This window comes from Aegilops tauschii, chromosome 4 (assembly GCF_002575655.3).
Source record: "Aegilops tauschii subsp. strangulata cultivar AL8/78 chromosome 4, Aet v6.0, whole genome shotgun sequence".
Classification (NCBI taxonomy): Eukaryota; Viridiplantae; Streptophyta; class Magnoliopsida; order Poales; family Poaceae; genus Aegilops; species Aegilops tauschii.
This window is the reverse complement of record NC_053038.3, coordinates 89,671,255-89,690,981: the sequence shown is the minus strand read 5'-3', so window position 1 is coordinate 89,690,981 and position 19,727 is coordinate 89,671,255.

Below are 19,727 nucleotides of genomic sequence, written 5' to 3'. Positions count from 1 at the left end.
GTTGCTTAATTGGTCGCGGAAACTGTGGAAACCTTAGTGTTCCTGATATTATTATTTTGTTCCATGGTTTATTCTGTGATGACTCTGTTAGTATGGGCGGTATTATTGCCAAACGGTTAAGTCTGAACCGTACAAAGGGCCCCATCTTTGGAGGTGTTTATGCTTCACGCCTTGCTGCATACTATAACATACCCATTAGGCACTATGAAAAAGAAGAAAATTTGTTGCCTACTGTTTATTTAGATTATAAGAGTATGGTAGTGCATGACTTTATTGTTAAGAATAGGGAAGGGGCGCTTAAATACAAATTGTTCTTTGATAAACATCACCCTGAGACTATTACCTTGCCTACTCCTTCCTTGTTTGATTTATCTGCAGGCCAGTTTCCCGTTCCGCTGGCGGCCATTCACGCCTACCGGAACCCTACATCAGCCACAGAGCCAGAGCCGGAACCACAATTTGATCCTCCACGACAGTCTAATTACCAGTGGGACCCGGAGGCAATTGCCAACCAGTGGCAATTCGAAGCTTCTTCTCAGTACGACCCCAACTACAACTACGGATATCCGCCAGGCCATCCCTGGTAATAGACCAACTTAGGCCAAAAGCCTAAGCTTGGGGGAGTACGTATTTCCCACCGACATTATATTCATGTTCACACACTCATTGCTAGTTGCCGGTGCTCATAATTTTTCACTGTAATATCCATGCTAGTTTATTTTCTTTTTATGCTTTCTTCTTGTGTGTTTGATAAACCTTAAGAAAAACCAAAAAAATTAGTTGTAGCTTTTAGCTAGTTTACTTTTCTTGCTGTAGTAGTAATAATTAAAAAGAAAACCCAAAAAGACTTCATGTTCTTCTTTTGCTTGTTGGGAGCTTTCCCGTGTAAATAGTTTTATTTTCTTTCTTTTCTTTGGGGGTCGATAGGAGAAGACCATGATAAAATTGTTGAAGTGGCTCTTATATGCATTATTGTTGATTTAACCAAGAGCCCATATTGCCTTGTCTTCTCATGTTTATTGAATGCTCGCAGATTCCAGCTTAGTCCAATGCACGTGCACTACTATTATTATTCACATCGTTCGGCCGTGCAAGTGAAAGGCAATTATGATGATATATGATGGATAAATTGAGATGAGAGAAGCTGGTATGAACTCACCTCTCTTGTTTTTGTAAATATGATTAGTTCATTGTTCCTGATTCAGCCTATTATGAATAAACATGTTTGCAATGACAATTAGAGATTATAGTTGCTTATGCCATGCTTAATTAACTAGGAGCTTATAATGGTTTACCTTGCGTGCCAACATGCTATTAAAATGGTTGTGATGTGGTATGATAGGGTGGTATCCTCCTTTGAATGATTTAAGTGACTTGACTTGGCACATGTTCACACATGTAGTTGAAACAAATCAACATAGCCTTCACGATATTTATGTTCATGGTGGATTATATCCTACTCATGCTTGCACTCAATGTTTATTAATTTTAATGCATGTTCATGACTGTTGGCTCTCTAGTTGGTCGCTTCTCAGTCTTTTGCTAGCCTTCACTTGTACTAAGCGGGAATACTGCTTGTGCATCCAATCCCTTAAACCCCAAAGTTATTCCATATGAGTCCACCATACCTTCCTATATGCGGTATCTACCTGCCGTTCCAAGTAAACTTGTATGTGCCAAAGTCTAAACCTTCAAATGAAATTCTGTTTTGTATGCTCGAATAGCTCATGTATCAACTAGGGTTGTCCGTATCTTCCATGTTAGGCGGGTTATTCTCAAGAGGAGTGGACTCCTTTCCTCACTCACGAGAAAATGGCTGGTCACCGGGATGCCCAGTCCCATGCTTTATGCAAATCAAATCAAAATAATTGCAAACAAAACTCCCCCGGGACTGTTGTTAGTTGGAGGCACTCGCTGTTTCGAGCAAGCCATGGATTGATGCTTGTTGGTGGAGGGGGAGTATAAATTTTACCATTATGTTTGGGAACCGCCTATAATGTGTGTAGCATGGAAGATATCGCCATCTCTCGATTGTTATGTTGACAATGAAAGTATGAAGCTCAAAATATTATTTATCTCTATTTCAAAACCGAGCTCTGGCACCTCTACAAATCCCTGCTTCCCTCTGCGAAGGGCCTATCTATTTACTTTCATGTTGAGTCATCACCCTCTTATTAACAAGCACCAGCTGGAGAGCACTGCTGTCATTTGCATTCATTATTGTTAATTTATATTGGGTATGACTATGGCTGGATCTCTTGTACCATGAATTACAATGTCTAGTCAGTACTTGATCTTTAAAGGTGCTCTGCATTTATGTTTTGCGGTCTCAGAAAGGGCTAGCGAGATACCATCTTGTTATATCATATTATGATTGTTTTGAGAAAGTGTTGTCATCCGAGATTTATTATTATTGCTCGCTAGTTGATTATGCCATTGATATGAGTAAACATGAGACCTAAGAGTTATTGTGAGTATGGTTAGTTCATAATCTTTGCTGAAAACTTGAATGGTGGCTTTACATATTTACAACAACAAGAGCAAACAGAGTTTGTAAAAGTTTTTCTTTATCACTTTCGGTTTATCAACTGAATTGCTTGAGGACAAGCAAAGGTTTAAGCTTGGGGGAGTTGATACGTCTCCATCATATCTACTTTTCCAAACACTTTTGCCCTTGTTTTGGACTCTAACTTGCATGATTTGAATGCAACTAACCCGGCTGACGCTGTTTTCAGCAGAATTGCCATGGTGTTATTTATGTGCAGAAACAAAAGTTCTTGGAATGACCTGAAATTCCACAGAGCTTATTTTTGGAAAATATTAAAAATATTGGCGAAAGAATCAAGGCCAGGGGGCCCACCACCTGTCCACGAGGGTGGGGGCGCGCCCCCTGCCTCGTGGGCCCCCTAGAGCTCCACCGACCTCAACTCCAACTCCATATATTCGTGTTCGGGGAGAAAAAAATCAGAGAGAAAGATTCATCGCGTTTTACGATACGGAGCCGCCGCCAAGCCCTAAACTCTCTCGGGAGGGCTGATCTGGAGTCCGTTCGGGGCTCCGGAGAGGGGAATCCGTCACCGTTGTCATCATCAACCATCCTCCATCACCAATTTCATGATGCTCACCGCCGTGCGTGAGTAATTCCATCGTAGGCTTGCTAGACGGTGATGGGTTGGATGAGATTTATCATGTAATCGAGTTAGTTTTGTTAGGATTTGATCCCTAGTATCCACTATGTTCTGAGATTGATGTTGCTATGACTTTGCTATGCTTAATGCTTGTCACTAGGGCCCGAGTGCCATGATTTCAGATCTGAACCTATTATGTTTTCATGAATATATGTGAGTTCTTGATCCTATCTTGCAAGTCTATAGTCACCTACTATGTGTTATGATCCGGCAACCCCGAAGTGACAATAATCGGGACCACTCACGGTGATGACCGTAGTTTGAGGAGTTCATGTATTCACTATGTGTTAATGCTTTGGTCCGTTACTCTATTAAAAGTAGGCCTTAATATCCCTTAGTTTCCACTAGGACCCCGCTGCCACGGGAGGGTAGGACAAAACATGTCATGCAAGTTCTTTTCCATAAGCACGTACGACTATATTCGGAATACATGCCTACATTACATTAATGAATTGGAGCTAGTTCTGTGTCACCCTATGTTATGACTGTTACATGATGAACCGCATCCGGCATAATTCTCCATCACCGATCCAATGCCTACGAGATTTTCACATATTGTTCTCCGCTTATTTACTTTTCCGTTGCTACTGTTACAATCACTACAAAACCCAAAAATATTACTTTTGCTACCGTTACCGTTACTTCCATATTACTTCACTACTAAACACTTTGCTGCAGATACTAAGTTAGCCAGGTGTGGTTGAATTGACAACTCAACTGCTAATACTTGAGAATATTCTTTGGCTCCCCTTGTGTTGAATCAATAAATTTGGGTTTAATACTCTACCCTCGAAAACTGTTGCGATCCCCTATACTTGTGGGTTATCACTACCCAAGTGAGGTGATCACAAGATGATCAGAGGACATGCTATAAACTTGTTGCATATATTTGATGTCCCACAGAAGTTCAAGGTCATGAGTTTGATTGTTGAGACAATCAAGAGGACTGCTGCTGACCAGAAGAGAAGCTGTGGGTATGCCCCACAAATTCAGGAGCTCATCAACTCAAAGATGGGCACAGGCACATATCTTTTGGATAAGGAGCACCTGGCCATATACCCTGAATTTGAAGACAACACAGTGGTGATGAACGAGAATGAACCATCTTCAGCTCAAGCACATGAGAAGAGAGAGAAGGCTAAAGCTGAGAAAGATGCAAAGATGCCAACTATAGAAGAGGCATCTCAGGTATTCTTGAAGAGCAAGCAAGACCAGCTTGGATATCTGATCCAGTCCACCCCGAGGATTGAGAAGGGCTTGGCCACCCTGACCAAGAACCAGGAGAGCTTGGAAAGGATTATTGAGACAAAATTCTATGACCTGGATGTCAAGGTTACAGAGATCCAAACTGCAGTTGAGCAACTTCAGGAGGAAGCAGAGGAGAAGAAGGGCAAGTCTACCACAGATGCTTTTGTGTAGAGTGCCCAGAGGATAGAGATCTGCTGCAGTGCCAATTCCTGACACAAGAGCAACAGCATCAGCACCTGCAGCTACAGCTCCAGTTCCACCTCCAGCAGCTACTCCACCAGCTCCAGCTACTTCATCTGAAGCCTTCGTCCTTGGAGTTCTCTCAACACCTCCTACCGAAGATCAAGCCTGAGAGTCGTTTTAGCACTATGCATTTTTGAACTTTTTGGTAACTTGTTGCCAAAGGGGGAGAAAAATGTATAGATCATAGGCTTCGAGAGAGGAGTGTTGCTTTTTTTATCTCCTTCCTTATTGTGTGCTTGTGTGAGATACTTTATGTCCTTGTGAGATACTTGTTTGATCATGTGTTTGATCATATGCTACCTTAATGCTTGTTGGATGATATTATCTTTCATATCCTCTTATGATAATTTACTTTGCTTGGTGATGAGTGCATGTTTTTAATTTCTATCATTTTGAGCGCTCCACCAAGATGTATGTGACATGGAAGAGTAACCCATGATCCTAATCGATTGTGCATTTGCATTCAAAAGCAAATTTTAAATAATGCACAAATTTAGGGGGAGCTCTTGCTTATCACATACTTCTCAAAGCGACGATGTTTTCCAATCTTATTTATCATTTGTCGAAGCTTTGATCTATATGTTGTCATCAATTACCAAAAAGGGGGAGATTGAAAGTGCTACTATCCCTGGGTGGTTTTGGTAATTCCTAACAACATATAGCTCATTGAGCTAATGCTATTTCAAGATAAATATTTCAGGAAAGCTCAATGATTGGCATGGCATGGATTAGAAAGTGTACCCTTCAAAATGCTAAGGACAAAAGATTGGCTCAAGCTCAAAGCACAAGACACTACATTTTCTATTTTAGTGATCCAATATCACATTGAGTCTATAGGAAAAGCCAATACTATTAAGAAGGGGTGAGGTGTTGCTTAATTAGGTTCTTGCTCAAAATGCTTAGTGATATGCTCCAAAACCCTCCACTACTTTCTCACATCCACATATGTCCCAAACCAAAAGTCCAACTCGGCCCCACCGAAATTTCATATCCGGAGCCACCGAGTTCAGTTGACATAGCCGCTGCCAGAAACCCTAGTATTTTCGGTCTCACCGATAGGGATCTCGGTCTCACCGAGATGGGATTGTAATCTCTCTGTTTCCCTTCGTAATGTTTCGGTCAAACCGAGATGAGCGATCGGTCCCACCGAGATTGCAATGCAAACACTCTGTTTCCTTTTCGTAACGTTTCGGTCCAACCGAGATGAGCGAATCGGTCCCACCGAGTTTGCCTGACCAACTCTCTGTTAGTCTATTACCAAAATCGATCTCACCGAGATTACGTTATGCCCTAAACCTAATGAAATCGGTCCCACCGAGTTGACATGTCGGTCCCACCAAAATGCCTAACGGTCACATTATGAACCAAATCATTCTGACCGAGTTCTCTGAATCGGTCCCACCGAGTTTGGTGATTTGTGTGTAACGGTTAGATTTTGTGTGGAGGCTATATATACCCCTCCACCCACTCTTCATTCGTGGAGAGAGCCATCAGAACATGCCTACACTTCCAACACATATTTTCTGAGAGAGAACCACCTACACTTGTGTTGAGGTCAAGATATCCCATTCCACCACATAAATCTTGATCTCTAGCCTTCCCCAAGTTGCTTTCCACTCAAATCTTCTTTCCACCAAATCCAAATCCTGTGAGAGAGAGTTGAGTGTTGGGGAGACTATCATTTGAAGCACAAGAGTAAGGAGTTCATCATCAACACACCATTTGTTACTTCTTGGAGAGTGGTGTCTCCTAGATTGGCTAGGTGTCACTTGGGAGCCTCCGTCAAGATTGTGGAGTTGAACCAAGGAGTTTGTAAGGGCAAGGAGATCGCCTACTTCGTGAAGATCTACCCTAGTGAGGAAAGTCCTTCGTGGGCGAAGGCCATGGTGGGATAGACAAGGTTTCTTCTTCGTGGACCCTTCGTGGGTGGAGCCCTCCGTGGACTCGCGCAACCGTTACCCTTCATGGGTTGAAGTCTCCATCAACGTGGATGTACGATAGCACCACCTATCGGAACCACGGATAAAAAATCTCCGTGTCAACATTGCGTTTGCTCCCTCAAACCCCTCCCTTTACCTTCATATGCAATTGTTTTACATTCCGCTGCTATACTCTTCGAATTGCATGTGTAGGTTGATTGCTTGACTTGAGCTAAGTTGCTAAAATCTGCCAAGAACTAAAATTGGGAAAAGGCTAGATTTTTATTTGGTCAAGTAGTCTAATCACCCCCCCCTCTAGACATACTTTCGATCCTACACATCCGCAACTACTAACGTTCATTAAGGTAAAACCCAACCATAGCATTAAGATATATTGGTCTCCCTTCAATCCCGTATGCATCAATTTCTATGCTAGGCTGAAGCTTCTATCACTCTTGCCCTCCAATACATAGTCCTATCAACATACAACTAACCCTATGGTGTGATCCACGCGTGCGCTCATATGATGGGCACCAAAGGACAACAACATAACCACAAGCAAATTAAACCAATCATAGCAATTCACCACTTACCGATAGGACAACGAAAATTTACTCAGACATCATAGGATGGCAACACATCATTGGATAATAATATGAAGCATAAAGCACCATGTTCAAGTAGAGGGTACAACAGGTTGCGGGAGAGTGGACCGCTGTAGATAGATGGGGGAAGGTGATGAAGATGTTGGCGAAGATGACGGAGGTGTTGGTGTAGATCGTGGTGATGATGATGGCCCCGGCAGCGTTCCGGCGCCACCGAAAGCGAGCGGGAGAGAGCCCCCATCCTTATTCTTATTCCTTGACCTTCTCCCTAGATGGGAGAAGGGTTTCCCCTCTGGTCCATGGTCTCCATGGCGTGGGAGGGGCGAGAGCCCCTCCGAGATTGGATCTGTCTCTCTGTCTCTCTCTGTTTCTGCGCTTTGGATTCTGCCCTTTCACCGTATGTTTTATAACCGGAGATCCGTAACTCCGATTGGGCTGAATTTTGGACACGATTTCTATCCGGAAATTAGCTTTCTTGCGGTGAAAGAAGGGCTTCAACCGCCTTACGGGGTGTCCACGAGGGTCAGGGGTGTGCCTGCCCCCCTCGGGCGCGCCCCCTGCATTGTGGCCCCCTCGGGCATCGTCTTGCGATGATTCCACTTCCCAAAATTCATAAATAATCCAAAAATAATCTCTGTCAGTTTTTATTCCGTTTGGACTCCGTTTGATATGGATTTTCTATGAAACAAAAAACATGCAACAAACAGGAACTGGCACTGGGCACTGGATCAATATGTTAGTCCCAAAAATAGTATAAAAAGTTGCCAAAAGTGTATAAAAGTCTCATAATATTGGCATGGAACAATCAAAAATTATAGATACGACGGAGACGTATCAGCAGCCGCTCGGAGCGCCATTGGAGCCGCGAAGGATACCCTCTAAGAATTTCTCATGGTGGGTGTGCTTCTTGCAATGGTGGGGCACGATCAAAAGGTTGAAGAGACACAAGGGTAGGTTAAATGACCATTGTAATAAATGGGGGCCGGCCGGCCTGTAATCGTCACGTCTTGTCACGACGTTCATAGCGGAGGATTCCAGAATCCAGTGCACACTTGACAACACCGCACCCCAGGCGTGGGCTCGAAGAGCCTGTTCCTGCGCTACCGCGCTGTTTACCGTGCAAGCTTCCCGCCCGGCTAGTTTGGCCACGCGTCGGCTAGAGGAGGGACAAATCGTGGGTGTTTATTGGCAAAAAAACTTTGTAAAAATGAAGTGTGTGGAATGAATTCGGTCATAAGTTTACCCTTGGGTGATGAGGTCAAAGTTACACAGAAGGGTGATGATGGACACTCGAGTGCGATAATTAATTCTGCGCTCTACAGTGCACACGGTGGAAGAAACCAACTGTGTGCAATATTGTCAAAGATCGCAGTCGAGTTAGCTATACAGATCGTGTGTTGTGAGATCGACAAGGTAAACTGATTCGACAATGGTTAATAAAATCTAAGACCATTGCATATTATGGTCAAAATAGTACTAGCAATATACGAGTCTCATACGATGCCATTTCAACGATTGTACCACAAAAGCTCGAAATGTTACAAGGTTCAAATTCCAGAGTTATATGGCTCAAATTCGAAGATTACAAGGTTCAAACTAATATTAGAAATGAAATTCAGTTCATCAGCTGCAAATGCTCGGACTGATGCGCTGAACAAGGATATCAGAGAGGTTCAAACTAATATCACCGCTTCTAAGTCTGGCTTCGAAACCTCACAATTTTTGCAAAGGGGTCAGCCACTGAGAAGTCATGTATGGGGTTGACCTGATGACTTCCGATTACTCTGTCATCTGAAGTTCCAAAATGAAATTCAGCATTTTTGGAGCCTACTCCATTCTGCCGCAGGCGCCGGTGCTGATCAACAGACCATTCATTTTTGCGAAATAAATGTAGGGCAAACCTCATTTCCTTCAGCACCCTTGCTCTGAGAACAAATAACCTGGCGAATATAATCTCCGGTAAGGTCCCTCGGTAGGAGTTCAAAGTAATTTCTGAGAGATGCAGATCTAGGCATTCGACGTGATTGTTATATTGTATCACATTATCCACCACTGGGCCTAATCTTATCTGCAAAAGAAGAAAGCGTGTTAGTGCCTACATGCAGTTTTGAACATTACTACAGGCCTAGCTACTTGGTTTTCAGGATTTGTAAAATGCACTAACATGCCATCTTTGATCTGACATGATTAACATGGGCATTTGATTACATTCTAGAAAAATGTAGCCTTCTTCACAAGAGGTTGGAGTGGATGAAAAGTTCCCTAAGAAAACTAGTACAGATGAATCCAAAGGAGAAATGCTTATTGAATGTAACCAGATGGATCAAGCAACCAATATGGGGGGGGGGCATGTATGTACTGAAATCCTCCAAAAGAACCTTCAGAAATCGTAGTACATTGTCATTGTAAACTTGGAAAAAGGTGTCACAAATTGAACTCCCTTATGGTTAACATTTAATAGGAAAGGAACATCACCTTGATATATAGCTTCTCCAGGCACGGAAAGCATCTTAGGAAACTGACAACTTGCTCCAGGTCGGGCCCGATAGATTCTAGTGCCAAGACCTTCACTGTGCGCAGTTTCGGGGTCAAGCTTGTCGGAATCATTTTCTGAATGACAGACGAACAAACATCTTCAAAATTAGAAATAATGTTAATTTGTAGAAGGAGAGGTAGAAGGTGGCTGTTGTACCTGAACGGGTGTGGATCCAATAACAAGTTCGGAGTATTTGTCAGACTAGTAGCCCACCACTGTCAATTTTGGCGCAGAAATGACATTGATTCTTGTTGGACCTTCTTGATCAACTAGAAGTAATCTCTCAAGTGCAGGTGTGTCCTGGATGACCATACCATGGTCCACCTTTTGTGATGTCTTCCTGCCGCACCAGGAACACACATAAATAGTCCGGAGAGTCATGGAGGTGATGTGGAAGGTACTCAACCCATTGATCGCCTGAAGACGAAGGTACTCGAGTGCAGTACAGCCACGGAGCAGGCGCTCCATGTCACCCTTTGAGAGGCAGACGGCGACGAGCTCGAGGTGCTTCAGTCGTGGTAGAATAAGAGCAGGCGCGTCATTAAGGGGCGAGAAATGGCAGTTCCTGAACTTGGCGACGTGCAGCGTGGGCGCGAGGCGGAGTGCGGACGTTGGCAGCGACCGCATATGCCCAACATCAAAAGTGAGCTCCTCGAGCTGATCTAGGGCGGGGGATCGGAACCAGTCGTCAAGCTTGGCTCGGTCCTTTCCATTGGAACGAAACTTGCCCATTCTAAGGCCTTTGGTTGGGCCAAGGTGACTGCCAAGGATCTTGGAGAACGCATCCAAGCTTTTGCGATAGCCATGGCGGAGCTCGTGGGTGTCGATGAGGTCGAGAGGGCTGGAGTTCCATAGGGGGCGCCACCGCCGGGAAAGGAGGGTTGTCCGCGCCCCATATTTGATTGGGACGAGGGAGATGATGTCTCTCAACATATCATCGGGGAGGCTGCTGACTAAGTCTAGGCCTGCTGGAGTCGCTTGCGGTTCTAGCTTGCCCCGCCTCTGCTTGTTGGCAGCCCCGTTCTCCACCTCCGGAGTCTCCTTGTTGTCAGCGGCGCTTTCTGATAGAAATGGGAGTACAGGGAATATTTAGTTAAAACAGGGCAATAGAAAAGTGTATTGGTAACTAGAAGTTATTAGGTAGGGATATAGTAAGAAAAAGGAATAACAATTGGTTGCTTAAATACTACACAATTCATTTGACATTGCTGGGTAAGTCAACATATGCAGATAGTTGAAAAGAAAACTTACTTCGAACAAAGTCTGGACGGATGATTTTGTCGGGGAAGTTAGCATATATCTCATGACCAGGCCCTTCTATGTGCAGTACAATTTTGGTGCCAGCTTTCAGTACATAAAACTTTTCAATTTCATTCCAAAAGCCGGTGCTAAAATAGGAGTCACCACGTTCATCAAGTCTTATAGTAGCAACGATTGTAAATCCATGGTTTGTGTGCAGTATGACATTCGTGGAGCCTTGATGTATGTAAAGGGAAAATTGTGCACTACATAATCTGTTGCATAGCGAGGGATGGCCTGCAGAAAATGGTAGGATTATTAAAGAAAATATGGTAACATGCAAATATGGGCCCAAATTGAAAGAACTGTATAGCAGTTGAAATCAAAGGACAAAAGTCTATAATTAAACAGATAGGGTAAACATGATGTCATGGAAATATGAGAGTAATCTAAAGAACAATACATCATTAATTTGCCTAATATAGAAAGAAGAGGGGAAAAATCCCCTTTGACGTATATGGTGCATGTGGCACCTTTTATCCAAATGTAGCAATATTTAGAATATGTTCAGGAAAATAGGCCATGCCAACCGATTTAGGGTCAGATTGAACATACCGCGCACGTCCTCAAGTTATCTGGTACGATGAGATGGAATCTCTGGCGGCGATCGCCAAGTCCTAAAGTGTCGGCGCACTGTACATTCTATGAATGAAAGAAAACCCTCAAATCAGCTCGAATAAAAAGGAATTCACGGCGATTTCCGCCGGGTGATTAAAGGAGGCAGATGAACTAGGATAAGAGATGAGATAATTTCTCGTTAAATTAGTTACCTTGTCGTCCATGAGAAAGAACCCTCAGTACAGCAGATTCCCCAACCGAGCGGAGCTGGGTCGACCGCGAGCAGCGTCGAGAAAGTCGATGGCGATAGGCGGCGGTAAGCGGAAGTGGCGAAATGCGGTGGGCTTTGCCAATAGCCTGGCGGCGGCGGAGGCGTCGAGCTAAGTGTTTACCACCGCGATAGGCGGTGCCATGGCATAGACGCGGAGGAGCTTGTGCAGGTGTGAATGGGGAACGTACCGGAGGGGCCGAGGGGGTGGCAGGCGGGGTGAGGGTTTTTGTGACGTGGAGATGGTGAGGGTTTTCTTTTTTCTTTTTTGAATTGGGTGGTGAGGGTTTTCTGTCCCACAAAGAATTTTGGGGGCGACGGTTTGCTAGAGTGAACCGTGTGCGATTGACGTAGCAGGCAAAATGAAAGTCATTGCACATGGTTCTAATTTTGGGAACCGTGTGTGATTGACGTACTATCTCCGTCCTGGTTTATTGGTCCCCCGTTATTTTTACCAAAATTTGGCGAAATATTTAACATACTCAGACATCGATAATAAGCGTACACGTACATAAGCATAGTTCAACCATAAGTACATAGTTCAACCATCATTAAGCATACTTAAGTGTACATAGTTCGATCCATCCCACATCTCATCTCACATGCGGCTGGCACGATCCTGAAGCTTCTCCAGGTACTCGGCATATGCGCCATGCGCCACCCTGCGAGAATACTTCTGCTTGAAGGAGCCAACGGCCCGTCCTCTTGCATGCGCCAGAACACTTAGATACGCGTCATGAATCTTGTGGTTGAAAAATGGGCATCCATAGTCGTCGTTCCAGGTCCTAATACGCCTGTTATGCATTCCCGCATAAAGCTCCCTCAGGATTCGCCTCTTGTACCTCCTCTGGGCATCTTCATCCTCGCTGACCACATCGTCAGACGGCACCTATACAAATAGTAAAACAAATTTGGCATCAAATCACTGATTATATGCCGTGAAGTAGGAATAGGAATTTATGGCTATTTATTTATACATATCCAGAGATTATGGTTCGATTTTTAAGCACAGTCGTCTATGTACAGACCAATCTTGAAGAAAATAACGGCACAAACATAGGTAGGTCATTCAAAATCAATTGTCAAGTCCTGGCTAGGAATTATTAGGACAAACACTAACCCTAGTCGGATTACTAGCAGAAATCATTTGCACAGATGAAACAACTAATCACTTATCACCTGTACCATTCAAATAATCAATACACTACACGGATCTAACAAAACTTACTCAGATTTCGTGGATTAGGAGAACATAACCACAGGATTTCTATTCCAAAAAGGGGGAGGCAGGAGTAACCAGAGAAACCCTATGATCTATTTGACACATAAATGGGTATAGTGACTAACCAGTTGTCCGTCGTCGTCGGAGTCGGTGTGGAACTCTGCCTCCGGCTGTGGAAGCTCGACGCCGTCGACGACGTCAGGGTGCAGCGATAACTCGTCGGCGGTGACGGCAACCTCTGTCTCCATCTCCACGCCATGCTCCGGTGCTTTAGCAGCCCCGACGTCGCCACTCCCTCCGATGGGGCGCTTCGGCGGCATCCTCATACACTAACGGCTTTGAGGACTGAGAGCGGCGTCGAGGATGCAAGCGGAGAGAGAGGATTGTGTGTGCATAGCGAGGATGGGGGTGCAGCCGCTCAGGCGCACCATTAATATGGAGTTGTGGGAGTTGTGGGAGAGAGGCGGGCGACGGTCAAACCGATGGCTCACCTGCCGGTGAGCCTGCACAGCGGACTGCTGGCATGCCTACCAAAGTTTCACACAGCTACTCGCACGCCTCACGATGACACTGCGCAGAGAGCACGCCTCCGTAAATTCACACACCTGCACGCACGCCTCCCCGTCTGCCTGCGCTGCGGACTGCTCGCATGCGTCCCATCAACTCACGCCTGCTCGCACACCACACGGGTCGCGCGGCAACACGTATATTGTTTTTCTATTTGGATGATTAATGCTGCCGCTTTATTGCTTAACCGAAGCACGGCACGTATCCATTGTTGGTCTAACACTCACGTTTCGAATAAATAATCCGTTTGGGATATTGGTTCCCAATTATTAATAATCTCCCGTCGGTAATTAGATAAAGATTACATCAAAACTGGTCTCAAATTTGACAAAAAAAGTACAATGCCACTTTGTATTGGTGTCCATATGGCAACACGATAAGTTTCATGAACTTCAAATAAGTTTTGGATGTACTAGAATTTAAAAATCAAGATTCTCAATGTTTGAAATTTGTTGCACGGGGAGTAAACATGCACCCAGTGAGACACATGTGTTTTTGCAATCCATTTAGGTGCACTGTCACGTGTGCTTGTAGCTAAAATTTTATTTTTGCACATTATACCCGTAGAAAATCAATCAATGTACTAAAACGTCTTAATGATCTCTGTGATTTTTTTGAAATTAAAACGTCCCTCCTTTGGTAACATGTATGTTCACCGCGGGATAATTAATTTAACATGCATCGTAGTTGCGGTGGATTCGCGGTGTGTGTGTGTGGGTGTGTGCGTCTGGGGGTGGCGGGTGGCTCGCAGTACACCACGAGATGTGAGCCACCGTGTGGGTTGGCCGTTTTGTTTGGCAGGCTGGTGCCACATCAGAGTCGTGAAATCGTTATTTAAAACATTACACAACCCTTTCATACATAAATATTTTGGCGACATGCAGTCGATGGTTGTCCTACACGACACTCGATACTCGCGTGTGACGGTTTCTATGGGCCCGCGAGGTCGTCGTCCATCACTTTGACGAACAGCCGGCAGTGAGGTTAATTTGACCAGCAAGGTAGAATCTTTTTTGTTTGTGTTATGGTGGTATATAGTACGCGTCGAAGAGGTGGGAGGGGACTAGCATATATACTATACGTACGCGTCCGTGAACAAGTACACCTCACTCAGTGTCGGGACTTTTTGGTTACCGAGGCACGTGCCACATTAAAATTGTGAAATTGGTTATTCAAACATCACACAACACCTTTTTGGGACACATGCATATATATCCTAGCTAGGACACTCACGTGTGACGCTTCCATCTGTGGGCCCATGAGGCCATCGTCGATGCATGCATGCATCACTTTGACCTACATCGGGAGAGGTTAATTAATTTCACCATCGATGAGGATTCTTTTGGGTTGTACATATATTACGGTAGGAGCATATTGTATGCAGTGAAGAGGGGGGAAGGGAACCATCATATGTAGTATGCTTGATATGAACCTCGCTCTGTGTGGGTGCATGGTTTACGGTTTTTGAGGCATGTGGCACATCAAAGTTGTGCATTTTGGGTATTCAACATATATATGTTTGGCCCACATGCAAAGCGGTGGTGGTTGTCCTCTCGCACTCACTTAAGCGGTTATCAGCGATATCGATGCTTTCCATCTGTGGGCCCGCTTGGTCCATCACTTCTTTTTGCCTAACAACAAGAGAGGTTAATTTGACTTAGGAGGGGATTATTATTTTTGCTCTGGGATGACATGCATGATACACTTTGAGCACACACAAACATGCATGTGTACGCATGAATCCCTCCCATTGAGTCGAAGTGGCTAGTACAACGACACCATCATGAACCGATCTCGCTCTGTGTGGGGAGCTAGTGTACGATTTTTGACACACGCGCCAGATCAATGTTGTGTATTCAAACATGCATGCACGCATCACCTCCATACATATGCATGTAGTGGTTGCCTTCGAACGATACACTCCCTCGCGTGGTTATCGGCGACAAGCCTATATATTCATGGGCCCGCGTGGACATCCATGATCACCTTGACCAACAACAAGATAGGTTACCATGGCGGATTCTTCATTTGGTTCGTGTTATCGTAGTATAGGTCATGGTGAGATTCATACCTAATTAAGTTTGAGCGCATATACTATGCACGCATGCATGCATATATGAATCCCCGTCGTTAGCTTGAAGTGTGGTGTAACATACATATGCATCGTCAACCTAACCCTCACTCAGTGTGGGGATTTCTAGTTCGAAATCACGGTGCCACATCAAAGTTGTTCCATTGTTACTCAAAAACACACCTCTCCATACATATGTTTGGGCCACAGGCATGCAGTGGTTGTCTTCGGGGACTAGCTACTTGCGTGATTATTGGCGAGCTAGCCCATCTCCTGGGTCGCATGGACGGCCATCACTTTGACCAACAACAAGAGAGAGGTTGTACGACCAAGGTGGATTATTCTTGGTCCGTTTTACGATCCATCTTGGTGAGATATATGCCTCTCTGGCCCACCGACTGAAAGTGTGTGTGGGGGGGGGGGGGGTTGCTACATCGCACTTTTCTAGGTGAACCTCGGTTGGGGGGTCATGCATTCATAGCTTAATTAGGATTCCCTTTGTGGCGACACGAGGGGGGGTGGGGGGCTGCTAGCCACTTCACACTTTGCTAGGTGAACCTCGGTTGGGGGGAGGAGGGCATGCTCATAGCTTAGGATTCCCTTCGTGCCGGCACGAGGGGGGCTGGTAGCTACTTCGCACTTTGCTAGGTGAACCTCGGTTGGGGGGGGGGGCATGTGCATTCATAGCTTAGGATTCCCTTCGTGCCGACACGAGGGAGGGGTGGCTGCTAGCTACTTCGCACTTTGCTAGGGTGAACCTCGGTTGGGGGGGAGGGCATGCATTCATAGCTTAGGATTCCCTTCGTGCCAACACGAGGGAGGGGGTCTGCTAGCTAGTTGGCACTTTGCTAGGTGAACCTCGGTTGGGGGGGCATGTGCATTCATAGCTTAGGAATCCCTTTGTGCCGACACGAGGGAGGGGTGGCTGCTAGCTACTTCGCACTTTGCTAGGGTGAACCTCGGTTGGGGGGGAGGGCATGCATTCATAGCTTAGCTAGGATTCCCTTCGTGCCGACACGAGGGAGGGGGGCTGCTAGCTACTTCGCACTTTGCTAGGTGAACCTCGGTTGGGGGGCATGCATTCATAGCTTAGGAATCCCTTCGTGCCGACACGAGGGATGGGGGCTGCTAGCTCTACTTCACACTTTGCTAGGTGAACCTCGGTTGGGGGGCATGCATTCATAGCTTAGGATTCCCTTCATGCCGACGCGAGGGAGGGGGGCTGCTAGCTACTTCGCACTTTGCTACGGTGAACATCGGTTGGGGGGCATGCATTCATAGCTTAGGATTCCCTTCATGCCGACATGAGGGAGGAGGGGGGCTGCTAGCTACTTCGCACTTTGATAGGTGAACCTCGGTTGAGGGGGAGGGGGCATGCATTCATAGCTTAGGATTCCCTTCATGCCGACACGAGCGGGGGTGGGGGCAAACAATACCGTGCACTTTGCGAGAGAGGTGCCATATCGAAGTTGCATTTGGTATTTGAAAATCAAACCACCCTTTTGATACATAAATTTGGTCCACATGCAAGTGTGTTCGTGTTCTGACCCTCTCTCGCGTCATTTTTCGCCAAATTTATGAACATTAGACAAGTCGGATGACGCAACAGACACGGTTCACTCAAACTAACCGTGTGCCACGCCAGTGCACCTGTCACGCACACATCTGCATAGTACATTGGGCTCCACGAGGCTCCCCCTCTCAAAAATATCTGCCCGCCTCGAGGGTTTTTCTATTTTATAACACACGGTTGTTATCTCCGGACCGTGTGCGATGTTTCTTGTTCCCAATCCCGCCTGCATCCCTAGAAAATATATGCCCGCCTCGAGGGTTTTTCTGTTTCATAACACACGATTGTTATTCCGGACCGTGTGCGATGCACTATCATCAAAATTTTCAATATCCCGGCATTTCACTCCCGCCTTTGACTCCCGCGTAGTAAAATTTTCAGTACCCGCGTCATTTCCTCAAACACCCCGCGCCCCTCCTCCACACACACACACACACCAAAACCTCCTCGGGCGTGCGCGCACGCACGCACACACACACACACACACACACCCTCCCTCCCTTGCTCGAAACCCTAGTAAAGTCCCCGCCGCCGCTGCCGCCGCCACCGCAAGGCCTCCATTGTCAACATCTGCCGGTTTGCCCATGCAGCTTACCCACCAGTCTCCATACCCAGGCCGCCCTGAGTTTCTTAGATGACGCCTGCCAAACGCCCCCTTTCCCACAGATCCCCATCCCCATCCCCCTCTCCAGAGCGTCGCAGCCTAAGCCCGGCTACGCTTCCCGTGGAGCTCGAGGAGCGACTGGCCCAAAAGAGGTGTATAGCCGTCTCTTCGCCCGAGGTCGTCGAGGAAGCTGACGACCATTACTGGCGGCAGGCACTCAAGCAGCGGGCTAGAGTATGCGGGCATGTCTCGTCCGCCGGCTACAACATCGAGGTCATCGACAGCGACGCCCTGAGGCGGGCTGTGTCACAGGTTAAGTGGCCCACCCCCAACCCCTCGGGTTCAACCGCCGTCGATCTCATCCATGGCCCCGCCGCTGATCTCCTCTGGCTCGCTGTCAACAATTTGCCATTCTACATCGCCATTGAGCCCCTTTTGTCATTTTTGAAGGACATGTTCTGCGACGCTGGCTTGGGATCCACAGCTTCCAAGTCAGACCTCATCAACGGTGACCATGAGGAGGGCATCCTCTCCGGCTCTTCCAAGGGGAAAGCGCCCATCTGCGACATCAGGGAGGGCACCCTACAGTCGTGCTCTTCCAAGGGGAAGGAGCCCATCTGCGACAACATGGAGCGCATCCAGGGTCCGTGCTCTTCCCACAGGAACGAGCCCATCCGTGACAAGTGAGGAAACCCATGATTTTTTTGCCGTGCCTCTTCACAGGGGAAACCCATGATTTGTTTTGTCGAGTCCCTTTTGTAGTGTAGTGAGAATATGTCCAGTTTTAATTTCTATATCTGGTTGTTTGCAGTATGCCTTGTTTATTTCAGTTGTTCACAATGTGATGCTCTATATGTGCAATTATTTACTGTGCGGTGCATTTCATCAATCAAGTTTCAAACATATAGATAGGAATACATATATTTGCTTGCTGTTAAGCCTGTTATAGCTAGCATATGCCTCTTTTAAAGCTTTTTGATTGTTCGATTGTTTGTAGTTAGCATATGTTCAGTTTCAAATGCTATCTTTGGTTGTTCGTAGTATGCCTTGTTTATTCCAGTTATTCACAACATGATGTTCTATATGTGCAAGTGAACTGTGCAGTTCAATTTCATCAGTACCAGTTTCAACAATACCACTATGAATGGGTACATTTGGTTGCTGCATCTTGTAGTTAACATGCCTTTCCATTTTTATTTAAATATAACCAGTGTACTTAGACCGGCACAATACCAGTTTGAATGACCATGTTTGCTTGTTGTTAAATGTTTGGCCTGTTGCAGTTAGCACACCTTTCCACTTGTTTTGCTTTACTAGTGTGCTTAAACCTGCACACTGAAGCTATCTTTTGGAGATTATTTTGTCTGCCATGTGTAATTTTGGTTGATGTTTAGCCTGTTGTGCTTAACATGCTTCTTGATGTACCTACACAGGACAATTTTGGGAACAACGGCTGTTTTCCATCTAGGTTAGTTTCATCCCATGGCTTATATCTGCTCACTGTTCACGATATCGGTAGCTGGTACCATATAGACCGGCGGCTGATAAGGGACTAATCGGTGAATCGGACTTTTAGCTGAATATATCTGCAACCCATTTTTCCTTAGGTTAACTAGGGCCATATGTAATATATCTGAGGCTACATAGCAACATGCACTGTACTTAATGTCTAAATATGCAATCCTAGGCTACATAGCAACAAGGAAGAGTGTTACATTAATGTTCTAATGATGTCTAGATATACGTAGAAGAGCAGCAACAACACAGCCCTGTTGTTAGAGTTAGTTTCTAGCTCATTACTAACCCTGAACTAACTCCATCCAAAGAGT